Raw genomic sequence first — 19,678 nt, 5'->3', positions numbered from 1 at the left:
AGGCACAGAGAAAGTGACAAGTCCATTCACTCCAGTTGTGACCAGATGGCGATTTTAAGAGGAAACAAGTGGAGCAAAAATAATCTAATAGGGACACTAAATACTATGTGTCATTCTATACCTGCTTATAAGTCTTGTCCTGTGTGACTCACCTCCTACTGTGGACCATGTTCTTGATGATACTGTTCTCTTGGCAGGATCAGTGGTAACTGAAATGGGAGCAACTGGCTGTCATACATATGTGCTATTGTGATGTCATCAATGCATTATGACTTAATACCATGCACAGTGCATTGCAGGACCCATTTGCATGGTTAACTGGTGTTATGCAGGACAGATCAATTTTTACTAGGCATGGTCCTCAAATACTAGGAATGGGTTATATTATGAGGATGTTTCTGACCTCTTCAAAACTAGAGGCAATGTTCATGACAAGACCCATTTTAATGGTCTCGTGCTCAGGGGCATAACAAGGGCGGTTCAAGTGGAGCGTGAGCTCCAGGTGCCCGCGGGGACATAGGGAGCCGCAAAGGATGGTTGCAGTGCTCGGCCCTGGCTCCTTCCCTACACGCTGCCCCTGCAGCTGTCACTCAAGTGATGTGAGCGTATTCTAATTACGCCACCTCCACTTACAGAGAGCCATGGAGGCAGAGCTTGGACGGGGGAGCCATCTGTCACAGTGAGGAGGCGGAGCTTGGACAGAGGGACCAGCCGAATGTCACAATGAGGTGAGTCGAGGAGGGATGGAGGGAGCAGCGCCTGTCACAATGAGCTGAGGATGACTGGAAGGCAGAGCTGGGAAGAGAGGTAGCATCTGCTCTGGACCTTCATGATTAAAGCAGTGTGCACTACCTGCTCACCCATAGGAGTGGACAGTAATGCATATAGGGCTTGGTGCATCCCAAATATAGATATAAGTGGACTTAATCTGTTTGGAAAATGTATATGGGTGGGTAGAAGGGGGTAAATACAGTGCAATACATAATAGAAAATGAGGGGGGAGGATACTACATAAAATAAAATTGAGGCAAGGGCAAAATGCTACATAATATAAAATGGGGAGGCAGAGAGAATACTACAGAATGGTCCTGTCTCCAACTTGGATCTAGCAACAACCATCCTTGGAACTTTTCTTTATTTTGCAATGTCCTATGTAAAAGTGCATTTATCATTATAACAATATATTATAATCAGTATATGGATTTGTCTCACTCATAACATGTATAAATTATAATCTGATTAAACAATATTATGTTTGTGTAAAATACAGCAGAAGAGGGTAGACTATAGTTTATTCTTACACCTCAAATTAGCCTAACATGCTAGCCATGCCCTCTTTGGTGAAATACAGTTCAAAGGAGGGGGCGCTGTTACATAGGCATGCTCCGGATGCCATGACTACACGCTACACCTATGCTCATGCTTTGTTGCCTTACTGGCAGTGAGGTATGAATTGTTTAATCTACCCATGCATATTTTTTATTGATTTTTGTTTGGACAACATATCATGATTTATTTTATCAACTCATCTTTTTTATTCTATGTTACTTCCCTAGCAACCAAACTATACTATCCCTGGCCTGATATCTGGAGTTGGGAGTGTTGCGGGACCACAATGGCATAAAACTAGTCTGAATTAATTCATTAAATTAACAAGGAAGACATTATCCTACCTGTTCTAAAATACCAGAATTAAGAAAACCTGGGGTTCATCACCAAGCTATTAAGTATACCCACTATATACAATACAAATATATATATATATATGAAATATGCCATTTGTAAGCACAAGTACACCACAAGCGGATGCTTCTTCTTGTTAACATTCCCAGTTACTATACGCAGGAGCAAGTCAACGTATTACACTGGGTGGCTCTCGCAAAGCATTGAAATTCTTATATTGCATTATTATTATTATTACTAGTAAGGGAACCCAGCAAATGCCAAGTTACCTCAGTCTACTCCTCCCTGCCCCCTTACCCCCTGCTCTGTCCAGCCCCGCACTCTCTCAATCAGCTGCTCCACTCCCCTCTCTATTCATTGCTCTGTAATAATTAGCCTACATGGTTAATACAGATATGTAGTAAGAATACTCACATATATGATGTTATAAGTTTTGAAACTGACAAAAAAAATTAACACTTTTTTTTAATAACAATATTTCCAATATAACAAATTTCTGTTTGTATCTAAATTAAAATAAATATGTGTTTCTTATAATATCAATTCAGGAAAAAGTCCCAGTTCTATAGTGCTACTCAGTCAGAAATAGATGTGATTTTGGGGGCGTAGCCTGGCAGCCATCTCGAGTGGACACACATCATAGGAGCTCCTGGGCAATTACCCACTCCTGCCCACCTGTCATCATCTCTGACAGTGCCCTGTGGCCCTTAGAGTGTCCCTCCAGGATCCTACACCGGGCACCTATTGGATGGTGGTGATCGCGGATTTTAGCCCTCCACCCTTCTACAAGCCGGAACCTGAATTTTGGAAGTCCCCCTGATGCCTGCGGAGGTGATAGCGTTGGAGCCTGCAGCGCTACCCACCCTTCTACTCTACTTTGTGACTGCCTGGATCTATGAACTGGACCCTTTCACTGTCGGCGCTGGCCTCCGCAGCCGGGGGTTGCCCACCATCTTGGTCCCCTCAGCTGTGATCAGTTGCAGTGTACCTGATGAGGTCTGCTCCAGGAGCTTTGCGGTCGCTGGATGGCCCATGCCCACTGCTCTCAGTCTCTATTCTCCTCCCTCTACTCTGTGTCCAAGTGGTGAGTCCTAGTCTGCTGGATCATCCCCAGCCCCTGGGTGCTCCCTCCATATTGCAGTCAACTCTGCTCCACCTGCCCCACTCAATCTTATTGTTTTGTTTTATTGTTTGCCCTGGGTGTAGGAGTTAGCGGGGTACTATCCATTGTTGTGCATATTATTCTCTTTCTACCTATGGGAGTGACAGTTTTATAAGAATTTCAGTCTCCATTCTGGAGACTCAGGCTCCATCTTGTGGCTACTCACTGTAATAACTTCGCCCACTGTATCTCCCTGCTAAGGGAACCAGTATGAATGACTGACGTCAGCCTGGCAGTTCAAATCCCGACACCGGCAGCTCATGCGGCCGCAGTTAGCTCCTTTTATTCACTAACAGGCTGCACTTGAATAGAGCTATACAACTCATCTCCTGTTTTCCATTTCTCAGTTGCCAGGCCCTAAATCCTGAATATTTTAATACAATGACACACTAGTGGGCATGCCCCCCATGCCCTGGGTGCTTTGACTCCCTATATTTATTTTTTTGTGCATAATTTGACACATTTGTACCACCATACGTCTCTTTCTACCTTGCTCGTCCCCTGACAAATTTATTGGCATTGTTTTCTCCTGTGACCCCGATACTGGTGGCCCATACATGCAGAAATCTATTACTAAGACTCCTAAACAAGAAGGAAGTGATACTTCACTAGAGGCACAAAATCTTCTCAACAAGGGGGTCCCCCCTTCCCATTGCCATGGAAAAGGATGGTTCCCACTCACCCGCTCTGTCTACTAAAGAAGACATCCTAGCTCTTCGCTCCCTCTTCATGGAGTTCAAGGACTCTGTTGAAACCAAATTCGACAAAGCAGTCATTCCATCAAAGCTGAAGTTTCAACTCTTGCTGCAAGAACCACTAAACTTGAGTCTCGTCAAAACGGTCTTCAGAAAACCTTAAATGAGACCAACAGAGACCTGGATCATATTGTCACTGAACTCTCTGACCTGCGCACTAAAAAGTAAGATTTGGAAAACCGGGAACGCAGGAACAACATCCGCATTCGTAATTTTCCGGAATTAGTTTCCCCTGATGTTCTGGAATCCTATCTGCATAGACTCTTCTCTTTTCTGCTCCCCAACCTTGGCTCTCATTCACTGCCGATTGAAAGGGCACATCACTCTCTTCGGCCGAAACCCAGGGATAACGAACCTCCCCAAGATGTCATCATATGGTTCCTCAGTTATAAGGACAAATAACTCGTTCTCACCCCTACTAAGGGTAAACCACACATTCTCTTCGAATCAGCCAAGCTCCAATTCTACTAGGATCTTTCACCCCTGACAACTGCTAAAAGAAGAGACTTCCAGGACTTAACCAATGCTCTCCGTGATAGAAGAATCAGATATCGCTGGGGGTTCCCCTTCAAGCTTATTGTAGACCTGAAAGGCAAGACAGTTCTCATCCGAGATCTTCGTGAATGTAAGGACTTATAAATAGGGCCCCTCCCCGGAAGGGAATCTTGACGATTCGCGAGTGCCTTGCCATCCAGCGATTGTGCCTCATACCTGCCCTAATGTTCTCCCCATTTAAGTCTCTTCATTAATTGCTAATTTACAACCAAGGACTGATTATTGGTTCCCTCTCTGTATTTACCTGATCCCTAACTTTTTCCTTCCCCATTTGTCTCTTTCACGCATATAGTTGATATGTAGATTGTTCAATTATCTCTTAGATATGGTTACCACATGCTGCTATTGTATGGACAATTCTTTATTATGTTATTTATCTATTTGTTATACATGTAATCCCTTAGCTGTTTTCTCCGTCTAAGTACTAGCTAATATCGATCTGTTATGTTACTTACTGTTTAATATTTTCATGTCTCTTTTATGAAGCCTAAAGTATTGAGTTATGGTAGCGATTTTTTGCCTTTTCCTCCTTAGTATAATTACAATTTATACCTTCACCCTACATACGCTTCCTCCCCTTCTGTTTCCTTGTAGCCCCACCTTAGACCGCACACCTTTACTATTATCTATTAGTCTGTTTTTTGTATGTCTCTTTAAGCTATGCTCTTTCTGTGATCATAATTACTAATCTGTTATTTTTCATCCCTCCCTGCTTTCTCTTGCACCCAGGGGATGCTTTTGCTCCCATACAACTCCTTTTCTGTACTTTTCTTTTCATTCTCCTTTTTAGGAGACTTATATCTTTTCTTTAATTGTGACGCTGTCAACATTATTATTATTTTTTTTCTCTAGAGGTTCATTTGGCTTTATTAGCCTCCTCCTCTCTGGACTTTTAATTCCCATTATCTGTGTACATTCCCCTCCTTTTCTGTAGGTAGAGTGTTCGTACCCAGTCCCTGTTTCTGTCTTTTTCTTTTTTCTCTCTCTTTTTCTTCCTCTCTCCACTCTCCCTCAAGAGCTGGGACCGTTATCTCCATTTCACTGCTATCTCTCATCCGACCCAAAACTCACCTGACGACATGCCTCTCACTATAGCCTCAATGAATGTCCGAGGCCTTAACACTCCCTAGAAGCATTCCCACCTATTTCGCACTATTTGATCAATAAAGGCCAGCATTGTCATTTTGCAGGAAACCCATTTTTGCTCATCAAGCCATCCTACTCTTCTCTCTAGACACTTCTCCACCGTGTTTTACTCCTCCAGTACTTCTAAACATAATGGTGTGGTCATTTTTATTAAATATAATTTACCTTTTCCCCCAAGACTCTGTATACACTGATGCAGATGGTCGATACATTATTCTCACTGGCAGGCTCGGACACATAGAGCTTACTTTCACCGCGGTATATGCCCCTAATGTACTGTAGGCCAACATCATTTCTTTAATTCCTTTTTTAATATGTTACACAAACGTCATACTGGCCACTTGCTCCTTGGTGGCGACTTCAACTCTATTCTGGATAAGTCTCTCCCTCGGACCCACCCTTCTATTTGTCCTATATCTAAAATTATCAACAAACATATGAAAACAGCTGGTCTTTTTAAGACATGGCGTTCTCTCAATCCCTCTTAAGAATTACACATTCTATTCTAATCCCCATCATACATACTCCGAATTGATTTAATTTTATGTAGTCTCCCCATCTCCAAACGCCTCACAGATGCGAGTATCATCCCTAATTCCTGGTCTGACCACTCTATCATTACTTCTTCCTTCAACCTCTTAGACTCCCCGGACATCAGGCCCACTTGGCGGCTAAATTAGACCCTTCTAAAAATCCCTCAATTCCAAACTAAAATCAAAGATGTCTTAAAGGACTATTTTTCTCTTAATGTCTCCAGCTCCGGATGTTCCCCTATGGTCTGGGAGGCTCATAAATCCATCTTTCGTGGGCACATCATCAGCTTTGCTTCTCACAGAAAAAAAGAACACAAGCATCTTCTCCGATCTCTCATGGACCAGGTTCACCATTTGGAATCTTTCCATAAGCGCATACCCACTGACATCCTCTATAAACAACTCACTTCTGCAAAATCTGCCCTTAACTCCATTCTTTCTGAAAAAATAGAAAAATCTCTTAGATGGCTGAACCAGCGATTCTACGAAAAGAGCAACAAGGTGGACACTCTTCTTGCCAACCGTTTAAAGGCTCGTAAGGCTACTATGATGATTCCTGCGCTTAAGGACCACTCTTGTTCTCTTCAATACAACCCCTGCAAAATCAACTCTCTCTTTAAAGATTATTATTCTTATCTTTATAACCTTACAGACCACGCTCCATCTCCACTCCCTCCTCCTATCTCCATTACTGACTGCCTGACTTCTTGTGCTCTACCTCATATCGACGCCTCCACTTCTGAATCACTTAACCTCCCCATAACTGAGGTAGAGGTTTCCCATGCGCTTAAACTTCAAAACCCCTCAAAGGCGCCTGGTCTGGACGGTCTCCCCTTTTCTTACTATAAATGTTTCATAGCTCTCTAATCCACCATTTTACAAACTCTTTTAATCAAATCTTTGAGTGTAACTTTTTTTCCCACAGACACCACCATAGCTAAAATAACGGTTATTCCGAAACCGAATAAGGACCCCCATTTGGTAACTATTGGCCAATTTCTCTCTTAAATACAGACCTCAAACTTTTTCCAAAAATTTTGGCAAATAGACTAAACCCTATCCTCTCTTCTCTTATCCACCCGGACCAGGTAGGCTTTGTCCCCTCCCGTCAAGCCCTTGATAATACTAGGTGTACAGTAGACCTTATTCACCATGTAAACTCTATTAAACTTCCCTCCCTCCTTCTAGCCCTTGAAGCTGAGAATGCCCTTGATAGGGTCTCCTGGCCCTTCATGATTAATTCTCTTCTCAGCTTCGGTTTTAATGGTAGATTTCTCCAAGCCATTAGGGCCCTTTATCATAATCCCTCTACCTCAGTTCTTGCAGGGGGTCTTCTCTAGGACTCCTTTCCCATCTCTAATGGCACTAGGCAGGGGTGCCCTCTCTCCTCCTTGATCTTTGCTCTAATCATTGAACCCCTGGCCTGTAAGATCCGAGTGAATCCAGACATTTCTGGCATCCCTGTTGGTGACTCCTCTTATAAACTCTATTTGCAGATGATGTCCTACTTACTCTTACCAACCCACTGATTTCCCTTTCAAACCTATTTCAAGAATCTCCCTCTATGGACAATTTTCCAGTTATAAAGTCAACAACGATAAATCATAAGCGTTGCCTCTTCATGTACCGAAACCATCCCTAGATCTCCTCCGTCTTAATTTCAATTTTAACTGGCGTTCGGAATCCATTAAATATTTAGGTGTCCACCTTACAAAATCTTACCATGGCCTTTACAAGGCAAACAACCTCCCCCTGTTTAGGGCCATAGAACAAGACCTCTCTCACTGTCACACTGTTTATCTCTTGGATCAGCCATATTGGCGTGATTAAAATGAATGTCCTTCCCAAACTTTTCTACCTCTTCACGACTCTTCCTTTGGCAGTACCTCACTGCATTCTTTCTTCTTTACTGTCATGTTATGGTAAATTTATTTGGAACAGAAGACCTTGCATACGTAGAGTTGTCCTCATTAAGAACACTTCAGTAGGCGGCCTAGGTCTCCCTTCATTATTCAAATACTATCAAGCCTCTAGACTCAGTTAACTAGTTACCTGGCACTCTCCCAAGGGAACCAAACGATGGATTGATCTTGAATCTGCACTCATTAAAGTCTCCTCGGTCTCAAACCTACCATGGCTCCCCAGAAAACTCAGACCTCTCTCTATCTCATCAGTCCCATCAGTTACTCTTTCTGTACGAGACTCTCTTGATACCAAGTTCACTTTGTCTACTCACCCATCGCCTCAAACACCTCTATGGTTTCACCCCTCTTTTCTCCCTGGTCACTCGCCACATGGTCTCTACATAGTTGGCAGCTGGCATCTCCAGCTTTCATCACATTCTGAGCGGCTTTGCCCTCCACTCTTTTGCCGAAATACGGGAGAAACATTCTCTACCACAGTCCTGTTTCTACCAGTATCTCCATATTCGTCACTTTATTTCTTCATCCCTTTCTTCTCCAGATGCATTACGAAACCCCACGACTATGGAACACCTTTGTATCTATAGACCCATGGACAAGGGTATAATTTCTCAAATTTAACATTATATTTTAGTTCACCCCTAGAGACTCATGAGCGTTGTTGGGAGATGGACTTAGGTATCTCTCTAGGGGAAGATACATGGGAGGCTATTCGCCTTAATATGTTAAGTGTTTCTATTAAGGAAAACTCTTATAAGGTATACACTTGCTGGTACCTTGTTCCAGAGCATCTTCACCAAATATACCCTAACTCCTCCAACCTCTGCTGGAGACAATGTGGACAAATCATTGGTCTATGGTCCAATCTACTATATCATCAATGGTCTCCTCTGTTACCTCTCTTACTGCTGCCTCATTGCTCCTGTATGCCCCAGCCTGTTGACTATCCAAACATGAGAATAAATTGGCAATACACCTCTCTTGTGCCAATAAATAACAGATTGCTAGCTCTTGGAAGCAACCACTCCTTTTTACTTGCCAACAGTTTCTCAACCGCGTCTGGTTTGTGGCCAAAATGGAATATATGAGCCTTCAAAGCAACACAGTGGACAAGTTTAATGTAATCTGGTCTCCTTGGTAAACCCACCTGGCCTTTCCTAGTTATCTGCTTTCTACTCTCATTTCTTCCTCCCTCTGTTCCTCAGTCTCTTTGCCTTATTACTAAAGCTTTCTTTCACTTTTTTTCTCTCTCTCCCCGAGCTCGGTCTCTCTTTCTCCATTCCCTATTTTTTTTTTTATATATATTCTCTAATTTTGAATTTATTTATTTTTCTCTATTATCTTATTCCTCCCATTTGTGACTATTTTCCCATAGTGAGACACCTCTCTTTTTTGTTATATTTATATCCTATTTTACTTTGGCAAAAAATTTCAAAGTCAGTAAAAATTTATTTTTTGTTTTGATATTTAATTATTTATATCTGCATGCAGATTATTCACTGATTATTTTGCCCTTATTTTTTCCCGGGGACTGATTTTCTGTTTATTTTTCTGTTTATTTGGTATTGATTCCCCAATAAAAGCATTTGATTGAAAATATAGATGTGATTTCAGCAGCGCTGCAACTTATGTTAGACTGATGTTACAATGTATTTGCAGACTTGAAACTTATTATCAACATAGGAGAGTGTTCCTTAAAGTAAAAAAAGGAAGTTTTTGCAACACACGATGCAACAGCAATCAGAGTCGAAATTTATGTTTAACTTCACTGACTCCAGTAAAGGACTAAGGTATATACTTTGCATACCCAAAAACATGCAAAAATCTATTCCAAGAGAAACAATATCTCTCACCAGTGTCCAATAACATTCACAGATGTGGGAAAGTAATTTTAAACACACAAATGTCTTTATTAAAAAATATATATGGATACAAATATTGATTCTTCACCATTCACTAAAACAGCCTATTTGCCAGCTGATCAGATGAAAAAACAAGGAGCTCACAAAACCTGTGCGGACCCCTTCATATACAGACTTCCCTCTGATGACACACCAGATAGGTGCTGCAGCTAGGACATCAGTAGATGGACCTCTTATTCAAGGGGCCCAGCAGAAGAGCCACTGCACTGATAACTTTAAAAACTCTTTGCAGTATTTCCACTTAGAATCCAGAATAAAGGGCCTGATTCAGACCCACTCGCGAGCGGCTGTACGCTCGCAAGTGGGTCGATGGTCTGCACTGAGCATGCGCACGACGGAGGGAGCTCCGTCGTGCGCATGCGCCAGACACGACGAGCGAAGGACTTTCCTTCGCTCGTTGTGTCCGATCAAAGGGGGCGTGCTGTCAATGTTGATTGACAGCACGCCCCCTTTGGTGGGCGTGCCGGGGACGTGCCTCCCTGACGGGGGCATTCCCACGGGAACGCCTCCCGTCAGAAGCCGGCCCACTGACATCACTAGTGATGTCAGTGGGAGTGATTTTGGCTCTGATAGAGCCAAAATCACTCCGGAGCTTGCGGTTGAAAACCTCAACCGCAGGCTCCGGCTCGCAATTTCGATGGTCGCGATGGTCACGACCATCGCGGCCATCAAAATGCACGCTCGTATAGCCTGTGGGTGGTGACCCACAGCTATACGAGCGTCCAGGAGGACGCTCCATGAAAAAGGAGCCCGGCCCTCATGCAGAGCGTGCGCTCTGCTCAGAGCGTACGGCTCTGAATGAGGGCCAAAGTCCCATGCTGCACATTTTATGGGTTGGAACAATATTCATAAGAATGCACCTTATCAATTCACTAAGACCCAGGGCTTTATGAATATCAGTCAGGATTCATGAAAATTATTCAGAAATGCCTCAGCGAGACCATAGGTAGCCTGCTTAGCTAAATGTGCTTGGTCTAAAGATGGTTGTAGGGCATTTATAAGGAGTACAGATGTGTATGCTTTAGGACACTGTGACAAGGGAGTAAGACCTCCATGCTATAGGGGCCTGGCTGTATACAGATGGGAAAAAACATAGGTACAAATATTACAAACAGTTCAAACCAGAAGATACATTTGGGCATTACTCCATTCCTGGCTGCAGCTCACGGGACTCTATTAAATTAGACAACAGCACTTGGGTATTAGTTGTTTCAATCACTTGGCTCTGGAGTTTTTACTTTTGAGCTGTATCCCCATGGGGGCATGCCTAGCAGTAGCTGTGAGCGAGAACATTTCTGATAGTTCGATCAAAAGTCCTGGCCATTGGTATGGCACAATTGAGACTGAATTGTCCCAATCCCTAGACAGTTGAGAGTTATTTCCATTCACTGCTGCCATGATTAGCAGATCTGAATGGGTGCTGCACATACCTGCCAATGATACATGTGGTATTAAAAGGGTGATAGGGCTACTGAAGAGAGATAAGGGTTAGTCTCCATTACATATCCCTCCACCCTCCATGATGTGGCTACACCCAATTGTGACTGTCACACCTAAATTGTGACAGTTAGGAGGTAGGGATGTGCCTAGCCATTACTGACTGCAGAATCCCCGGAGTTTATACATTATTAAGATGTAGACAATTTTATGCCTTGTCAAAGTTTCTATGTAAACTACAAGTACACTTCCCACTAAATTGAGCCATCTAGAAATTTGTTTTAAAAGCTGAACCAGCTGGAAGAAACCATTAATTCTGAATAAAACACTTCATTGTGGATTCCACATTGAAATAATGCTTTACATTTTATTTGCATATTACTCAATGTAGAGGGAAATATGGGTTTAAAAGTCTCTTGACTTCACCGACCAGTAAGAAACTCATTCCGCCTGTCGTACTTTCATATCAGTGGTAGAAAACCTGTAGAACTCCATCATGCCGTAACAGCAAAACTGTGGCAAGATTTGCTGGTGTGTGTATTGTGTAGTGCCACAACAGCTGGAGTGCTATAGATTGCCTAATCTTGCTATATATGGTCATAGTTAACTCCTACGATCCTTATAATCTAATAAATGCACGTTATTCTCTCTATAGTTTATGTTAAACTAGCATTTGTCTGCAGCTTCGCTTGCGTGGAAGTCTTTTATTGCTCAGCTCATTTTGTCTTAGACAGTAGTGGCATAAAATATTGTGATGTATATTTTATAATGTAGACATTGATCACATAATGTCTTTGCTAATAATAAGAATCCACAGTTTTCTATTTCTTTATGTAAACCACAAAATCTAATTCAAGGAGCAATCAATCTCACAGTCCAGTCAAAGTTCACTTTAGTCAAACAAATCTTTTCTTGTAGATTCCAAATCCGTTGCTACTTAACCTACAGGAACACTGAAAGGTTGCAAGTAACATGAGCAGCGAATCTGATATGTAGTATTTGTCTTGGTCCACCATCTACTGGATTGACATGTATACTGCAAGTTAATGAATCAAGATAAGCTGCCTGATTAGTGATTAATATAGTTAAATCTTGAGATATATATCTATGTATATCTATATGCCTACATATATAACTGTTTGTGTTCGGGGTGTGCAATATATGTGTGTGTGTATATATATATATATATATATATATATATATACACACACACATACAGTCAGGTGCATAAATATTGGGACATTGACAGAATTTTCATATTTTGGCCTCTAGTCACCACCACAATGGCTTTGAAATGAAACAATCAAGATGTGCTTTAACTGCAGACTTTCAGATTTAATTTGAGGGTAATTACATCCAAATCAGGTGAACGGTGTAGGAATTACAATGGTTTCTATATGTGCCTCCCACTTTTTAAGGGGCCAGAAGTAATGGGACTATCAACTCAAAAGCTATTTCATGGACAGGTGTGGGCTATTCCCTTGTTATTTCATTATCAATTAAGCAGGTAAAAGGTCTGGAGTTGATTCTAGGTGTGACATTTGCATTTGGAATCAGTTGCTGTCGACTTTCAATATGAGATCCAAAGAGCTGTCACTATCAGTGAAGCAAGCCATCATTAGGCTGAAAAATCAAAACAAACCCATCAGAGAGATAGCAAAAACATTAGGTGTGTGCGGAGAGCTCAGCAACACCAAAAGACCCGGAAGACCATGGAAAACAACTGTGGTGGATGACAGAAGAATTATTTCCATGGAGAAGAAAAACGCCTTCACAACAGTTGGCCAAATCAGAACACTCTCCAGGAGGTAGGTGTATATGTGACAAAGTCAACAATCAAGAGAAGACTTCACAAGAGTGGATATAGATGGTTCACCACAAGATGTAAACCATTGGTGAGCCACAAAAACAGGAAGACCAGATTAGAGTTTGCCAAACAACATCTAAAAAAGCCATTACAGTTCTGGAACAACATCCTATGGACAGATGAGACAAAGATCAACTTGTACCAGAGTGATGGGAAGAGAAGAGTATGGAGAAGGAAAGGAACTGTTCATGATCCAAAACATACCACCTCATCAGTGAAGCATGGTGATGGTAGTGTCATGGCGTGGGCAAGTATGGCTGCCAATGGAACTGGTTCCCTTGTATTTATTGATGATGTGACTGCTGACAAAAGCAGCAGAATGAATTCTGAAGTGTTTTGAGCAATATTATATGCTCATATTCAGTCAAATGCTTCAGAACTCATTGGACGGTGCTTCCCAGTGCAGATGGACAATGACCCGAAGCATACTGCAAAAGCAACCAAAGAGTTTTTTAAGGCTAAAAAGTGGAATGTTATGCAATGGCCAAGTCAATCCCCTGACCTGAATCCGATTGAGCATGCATTTCACTTGATGAAGACAAAACTGAAGGGAAAATGCCCCAAGAACAAGCAGGAACTGAAGACATTTGCAGTAGAGGCCTGGCAGAGCATCACCAGGGATGAAACCCAGCGTCTGGTGATGTCTATGCGTTCCAGACTTCAGGCTGTAATTGCCTGCAAAGGATTTGCAACAAAGTATTAAAAAGTGAAAGTTAGATTTAGGATTGTTTAGTTTGTCCCATTACTTTTGGCCCCTTAAAAAGTGGGAGGCACATATAGAAACCGTTGTAATTCCTACACCGTTCACCTGATTTGGATGTAATTACCCTCAAATTAAATCTGAAAGTCTGCAGTTAAAGCACATCTTGTTTGTTTCATTTCAATGCCATTGTGGTGGTGAATAGAGGCCAAAATATGAAAATTCTGTCAATGTCCCAATATTTATGCACCTGACTGTATATATATATTTACACACACACACATATATATATAGTCATTTTAGAATTTTGGGAGCCTGTGCAAATTACGTATATTTGTCCCAAAAAATTGTATTTATATACATCTAGTTATTTTTGGCTTGACGAGCCTACACATTGAACGCGCCTGGTGTCAAGTGTCTGGTATTTCCTTTAATGCTCCTCTCCCTGATGTCGCATTGAGCTAATACATACCTCAGTTCCTTTCTAGGTAACTAAGCTACACAATATTGAAAACGCAATCCAAATTCAGCCCAAACAGACAAACAAAAATTCTGATCACATTTTTTTTATGTCTCCATAGTTCATACACTTCTATGTACAGACTACAGACACAACCATTACAACTTTATTAGAAGTATAGATAAAATAAATTATATTACTGTTACTTAACTGTTTTACTTAGAATATTAAGACGCCACTAAAGGAAATAATTTTAAAATCGAGTGAGTAGCCAGTGCACCCATATGATGGGAGAATCCTGCTGACTTTCTATCTCCACAACAATACGTCCAGCTGACATCACACTACCTGTACAGTCATGTGCTGCCTGCAACCTATACAATTACAGAACAGATGAGTCAGGGAACCCTGGGCTGACAGTGATAGTGCAGAGTCTAGAGAAGGAAACACGAGCATGACAGATGCTTATTGCCTTTCATTGTGAGGAGATACAATAGCACCTAAATAAATGCCTTTGTTTGCATATCCCAAGGAGGTGACAACTGATGGCGATCATAATGCAGGCACACAACAAGGCAGAGCCTGGGGAAAACGTCAGGGAAATACAGGGAGAGCCATGCAGATAGAACGTCATTATACTGATAGCACGCCTTCCTCTGCTCAATCTCCCCCCCATCCTTAAAGAGCCACTTACCCCCCGAGGAGTGGATCTTCTTAGATTTCTTCTGCAAGGACATTTTTTTTTTTAAATAAGCTGCAGCAGGTCAGGAAATGTGGGTGATACAGTGTGTACCTATCTGAGGCAGGCTGCTAATGCATCCCTCTGCCACACACACACACTGACAGGAGGGAGGGGAGACACACACAGGAAGCTGCTGATGCACCAGAGGGGACTGCTGCCAGCTAGGGATAATACTATCACAGCACAGGTATTATCAGCTCAGCCATTTACTCTAGCACCTTACCTTTACTATGGCTCCTCGCCGGCCTTGTGGAACAGATATTTTTGTTTATTGCACAATATAGAATTTGCACAAATACAGATTTTTAAAAAAATAAATCTCACTGCCATATCCAAGGAGGGAAAGACCTCCACCTTAATTTATTTATTTCCATTTCTACGTTCCATGGTAACATTTATTATCATAAATAAAATGGTAAATTAAATATGACTGCAAACCCATCTAACTCCCCTGTTATTGCCCTAAAAATTTCCATCTGCTGTTGGAGTAACAGATCTGCTGCATATTCTATCCTAATTTTAAACTTATTGGGGCCGATTTGTGAGTCTGGCACAGATGCGTCTGCCTGCAGCATCTTTTGGGGTCACTTTATGCCAATGCCGCTACAAAGGTCTGAGACGCCCACAGTCAGCGTTACTGGTTGGTGCGTTTTTATGGCAGGGGCGGTTTCCTATTTGAGCGTTTGACTGTCTCTTCTAAGCAACCTCTTTCAGCGGCACATCGGCGACACTTCCATTATATATCCGCTATGCCGCCTCCCTGCCACCGCTTAATACACCGCCCAATACATTTTGAAGATATTTATGAGAATGTGCAATGCCAACACGGGGTCTGATTCAGATCGTGACGTTAATGCTAAGGTCTATCACGGGTCGCAATAGCGAAAATATGCTGATGTCTCTAAAGCTTACCCGAGCATAGGGACGCCCTCTACTGCCTTCTCATATCCGCCCGACGACATGCAACAGCATAAACCTCGATGCAGATCTGGCAGCCATGCCAGGAGGGGAGACATGGTGGTGGTAGGGTCTATAGTGTACGTCCTTGGGTTGGGGGGACACTGAGTCTATAGGGCCAGGATGTAAGAACTTTTGGAGAGGTAGTGCTGATAGTGTATGTCCCCGGGGTGGAGAGGCAGGGTGGGCTGGGGGGGGTAATAGAGCGGGCACTTGGGCAGGTAGGGTAAGGCAGGAAATTTATGTCCTTAGGGCCGGGTAGGGGGAGTGGTGGTAGGGTGTATAGTGTATGTCCCCGGATTGGATGGGCACTTTGTCTAGGGGACCAGGAGGTAGGATGGGGAGTGTATGCCTATGGGGATGTTAGTGGGGTGCTAAATGTGGGTAGTGTTTGTCCATGGGGCTGGGCTGGGGGGGTATAGCGGGCAGTCCCTGTATGTATGTATGTAAAATAACATGTATTAAAACATGTAACAACATGTAATAATATGTAACGTAGTGTATGTCCCTGCTGCCGGTGGGGGGGTTCAGAGTATATAGTGTATGTCCCTGGGTTGGGGGGGCACTGTGTTTGGGGTACGGTGTAGGTCATGGGGTGGGTACTTAGCGTATAACTCTCCACCTCCACTCGCACATTGGCTTTCCGGCAATATAAGTGCTGCTGGTTGGCTGTAACGCTGCTAGTATGCTGCTAATAATAAGGCAAGGGAGCAGCAGCGCCAACGCTATGCCACTGCTTTATTTATCTTTAAACATTCCTTTTACCAGCATATTTAAAGTTATAAGACCCGCACAGTTAAAATGCTTAAGCATTAGGACCATGTCGGAATGCCGGAGCCAGAATCAGGACTGTAACTAGGGATGTGCGAGTGTTACCGCTGCACAGATAGTCCTGTGGGAGGCACCGTCGCTGCCCCATGTTCCCTGCATTTGGCTAGCAGGGTGCTGTTCTGCCAGGATCGTTGCTGCAGTGTCGACTGCCTCCAGGTTACTCAGAATGTCAGGTGAAATCACACTGCCGGGGCCAGTGAAGCTGGGTCATTCCATGGTAACTCACGTTACAAAGTGACATAGCAAGTTATTTGCATGGCTATCAACAGCAAAAGGAAATTAATGTGACAATTATTTTATTTACTGAGAAAATAAGAAGACAGGTCATGTCTTAAAAAAACGTATAAAGGAATTGCCAATTGTTTGCTATGTCACTTTGTAACACGGGTTACCATGGAATGACCCAGGGAGGCAACTACTGGCTTCGGCACGCCCAGAAAAAGGTGCCGATATGGCCTCAGTGTCTGGAAAATTGCCCGTCACCACCCCCAAACGCCAGCACCATGTCAATCATGCTACAGCTTTTAGGGCACTGTGAGCGGCATCACAGAAACAACTCTGCATCTGCGCAGATCTGCAAACATCAGAGATCTACGTAAATATTGAAGTAACAAAAATCTCAGAATCAGGCCCCTTGCATCCGCTGCTTATCAGCCAGTTCTCCAAGGATGGACACGCTGGAATGAATGCAGAGGACAGTGCAGGTGTATCAACAACACTGACAACGCTCCTGGGAGGTTTTCAATTATCCCAGAATCATGGGCAGCTCTGTTCACTGATTTATATTATCTATGGTGACTTAGCATCAAAATACATTCCTATGCTTCCAATCAGGGGCGGTTTTTATGTATGCCTCCGTGATGGCCCCCTTCTCTCCGGCAGCGCAGTAGACTCTGGCTTTGTGTTATAGTCTACGGCACATGCTCAGTACTCCGGGAACTGCGCACGTGCAAATCACTGGAGAAACTGTCCTTCGCACCATTTTCCTGGTGGTTTCTGCTGCTCTGCCCAACTCGGAACTATATTATATTTATATGGGTGCAGGGTGTGTGGTGTGGGTCCCCTAAACCTGGGGGCCTGTGTGCAATGCACGTCCTGCACCCATTATAGATACCAATGGATCCAATGACCCCATACTCAAATGCATATGTGGCTGTGGTTGGGGATATTTGCATTACGGCACTAACTTTGGGACACTTCTTGCTGAATTTTCTTGTGTTCACCACAAGATAATGCATGGTGGGTCAATGGAATGGCCAACTACAACTCATGGTTACCACTGTATTTCACACATGTCTGGCATGCAGTGTCGCTGTATTTAACACAGTGGCAGTAGGTAACCAGAGTTAAACCTGTTTGCAAGCTTCAGGACATATTTTTCTGGAGGTGTCAAAGTAGTTAAGAGCATCTGTTGTGCAGCCAGGTATTGAATGATCTGATACATGTCACTACCTGACTCACCTCAACTGGGTGCTGTTAATTATTCAGATGTTAATCCTTGAGTTAATCCACTGACGAAAGCTCTGGGTGAGACCTTCCCATCCATAGCTGTGAACCAATTAAATATCAGTGTTCTGCAGTGCTGTTAGTCTAATAAAAGCTATTATCTGATTGTCTATTTGTTACAGCCCATGTGTCCTAACAGTACTGTTTCATCAAATTAGCTCTCATTTGCTGGTGACACTTAATACAGTTGGAAACGGGTGATCTGAAACATAGTGAAACATTCAGAAAAAGTTATCTGTGGTTTAAACTTGTGATTTGGACACAAACATCACAATAGCAATGATAAACTTTAGCTAAAAATACCTGAACATTGAACAGAGGATTGCTAACATAATTGTGTGTGTTGGCACAGAGCACAGGGCCCGATTCTTACATGGATGGAATTGCAGAGCCACACGCCAGCGGCTGTGTAATTACGTCCATCTTAATGCAAATGCAGGAGGAGGTCACATCCTTGCTGCATTTGCGAGCACAATCGCGACCGGTTGCTCCTTTGGTCAGGCTGCAGGAGCTGAAGTTTCCAGCAGCCTGACCGAGTGCTGGTCACCTCAGAGGCCAGGAATCTGCGTTTCGGGGAACGGTAACCAGTCACGCCCCTGTTCTGCCTCCCAAACGCAGCAGCATGTCAGTCATGCTGTTGCTTTGAGTGGGGGAGGGGGGGGGGACTGCGAGCGTAATCGCAGGACCCATTTTGCACATGCACAGAACGGCCTAACCATTGGAGATGAACGGACATCTCTGAATCAAGCCCGCTGTTAACAGGTGATTTGGCATAAGGCTGTTCTGTATAATTGTGTGTAGATAGAGGACTGGTTTGGTATAAACATATTTGTGGGCACATGGCTCTGCTGGTATAATCATGTGTGTAGACACAGAGTTCTGCTGGCATCATGGATTTGGCACAGAACACTGCTTGTATAATCGTATTATTTTGGCATAGGAAATTGGTAATTATGTGTACAAATAGGACACTGTTGTTATAATCATATGTATACAGATGGAGGCCTGCCAGCATTATTGTATTTATGGACATCATTTATATGGACCATATTGTAACAGGGAAAACATTGCTCAGTACACATATACAATAAGCCGTCAGGGGCAATGCAAGGTTTCTTGCCGCCCTAGACATAGCTTCGGCCTGCCGCCCCTCCTCTGCCAGTTCCTACATCCCAGCTCCTAACAGTGGCTTTTTTTGTAAAATAAAATAAATCTTTAAATAAGGACCTTTTCTTGACCAGCTGGCATGGCAGCAATACATATGCAATGAGGCCTGATTTGTAACGTTGCCCAGGCTTCACTGCTGGCCGGGGGCAAGTTTCAAAATGTTACTTGGCAGAATAAAGCAGGAGACAAACCCCCCCCCCCTTACCACAATAAGCTTTTTTGGGGATGACTTGTTTGAATTCTTATATCTGTCTCATTACGTAAATACCAATCCCACTCCTCTCCCCACACTCTGTCCCCTGCCCGACAGCTTTATTTTCAAATGCCCCTTTG

This window comes from Taudactylus pleione, unplaced genomic scaffold, assembly GCF_031769625.1.
Source record: "Taudactylus pleione unplaced genomic scaffold, aTauple2 ptg000043l, whole genome shotgun sequence".
NCBI lineage: Eukaryota > Metazoa > Chordata > Amphibia > Anura > Myobatrachidae > Taudactylus > Taudactylus pleione.
The sequence above is the reverse complement of the archived record's forward strand: the minus strand, read 5'-3'. Positions refer to the sequence as shown.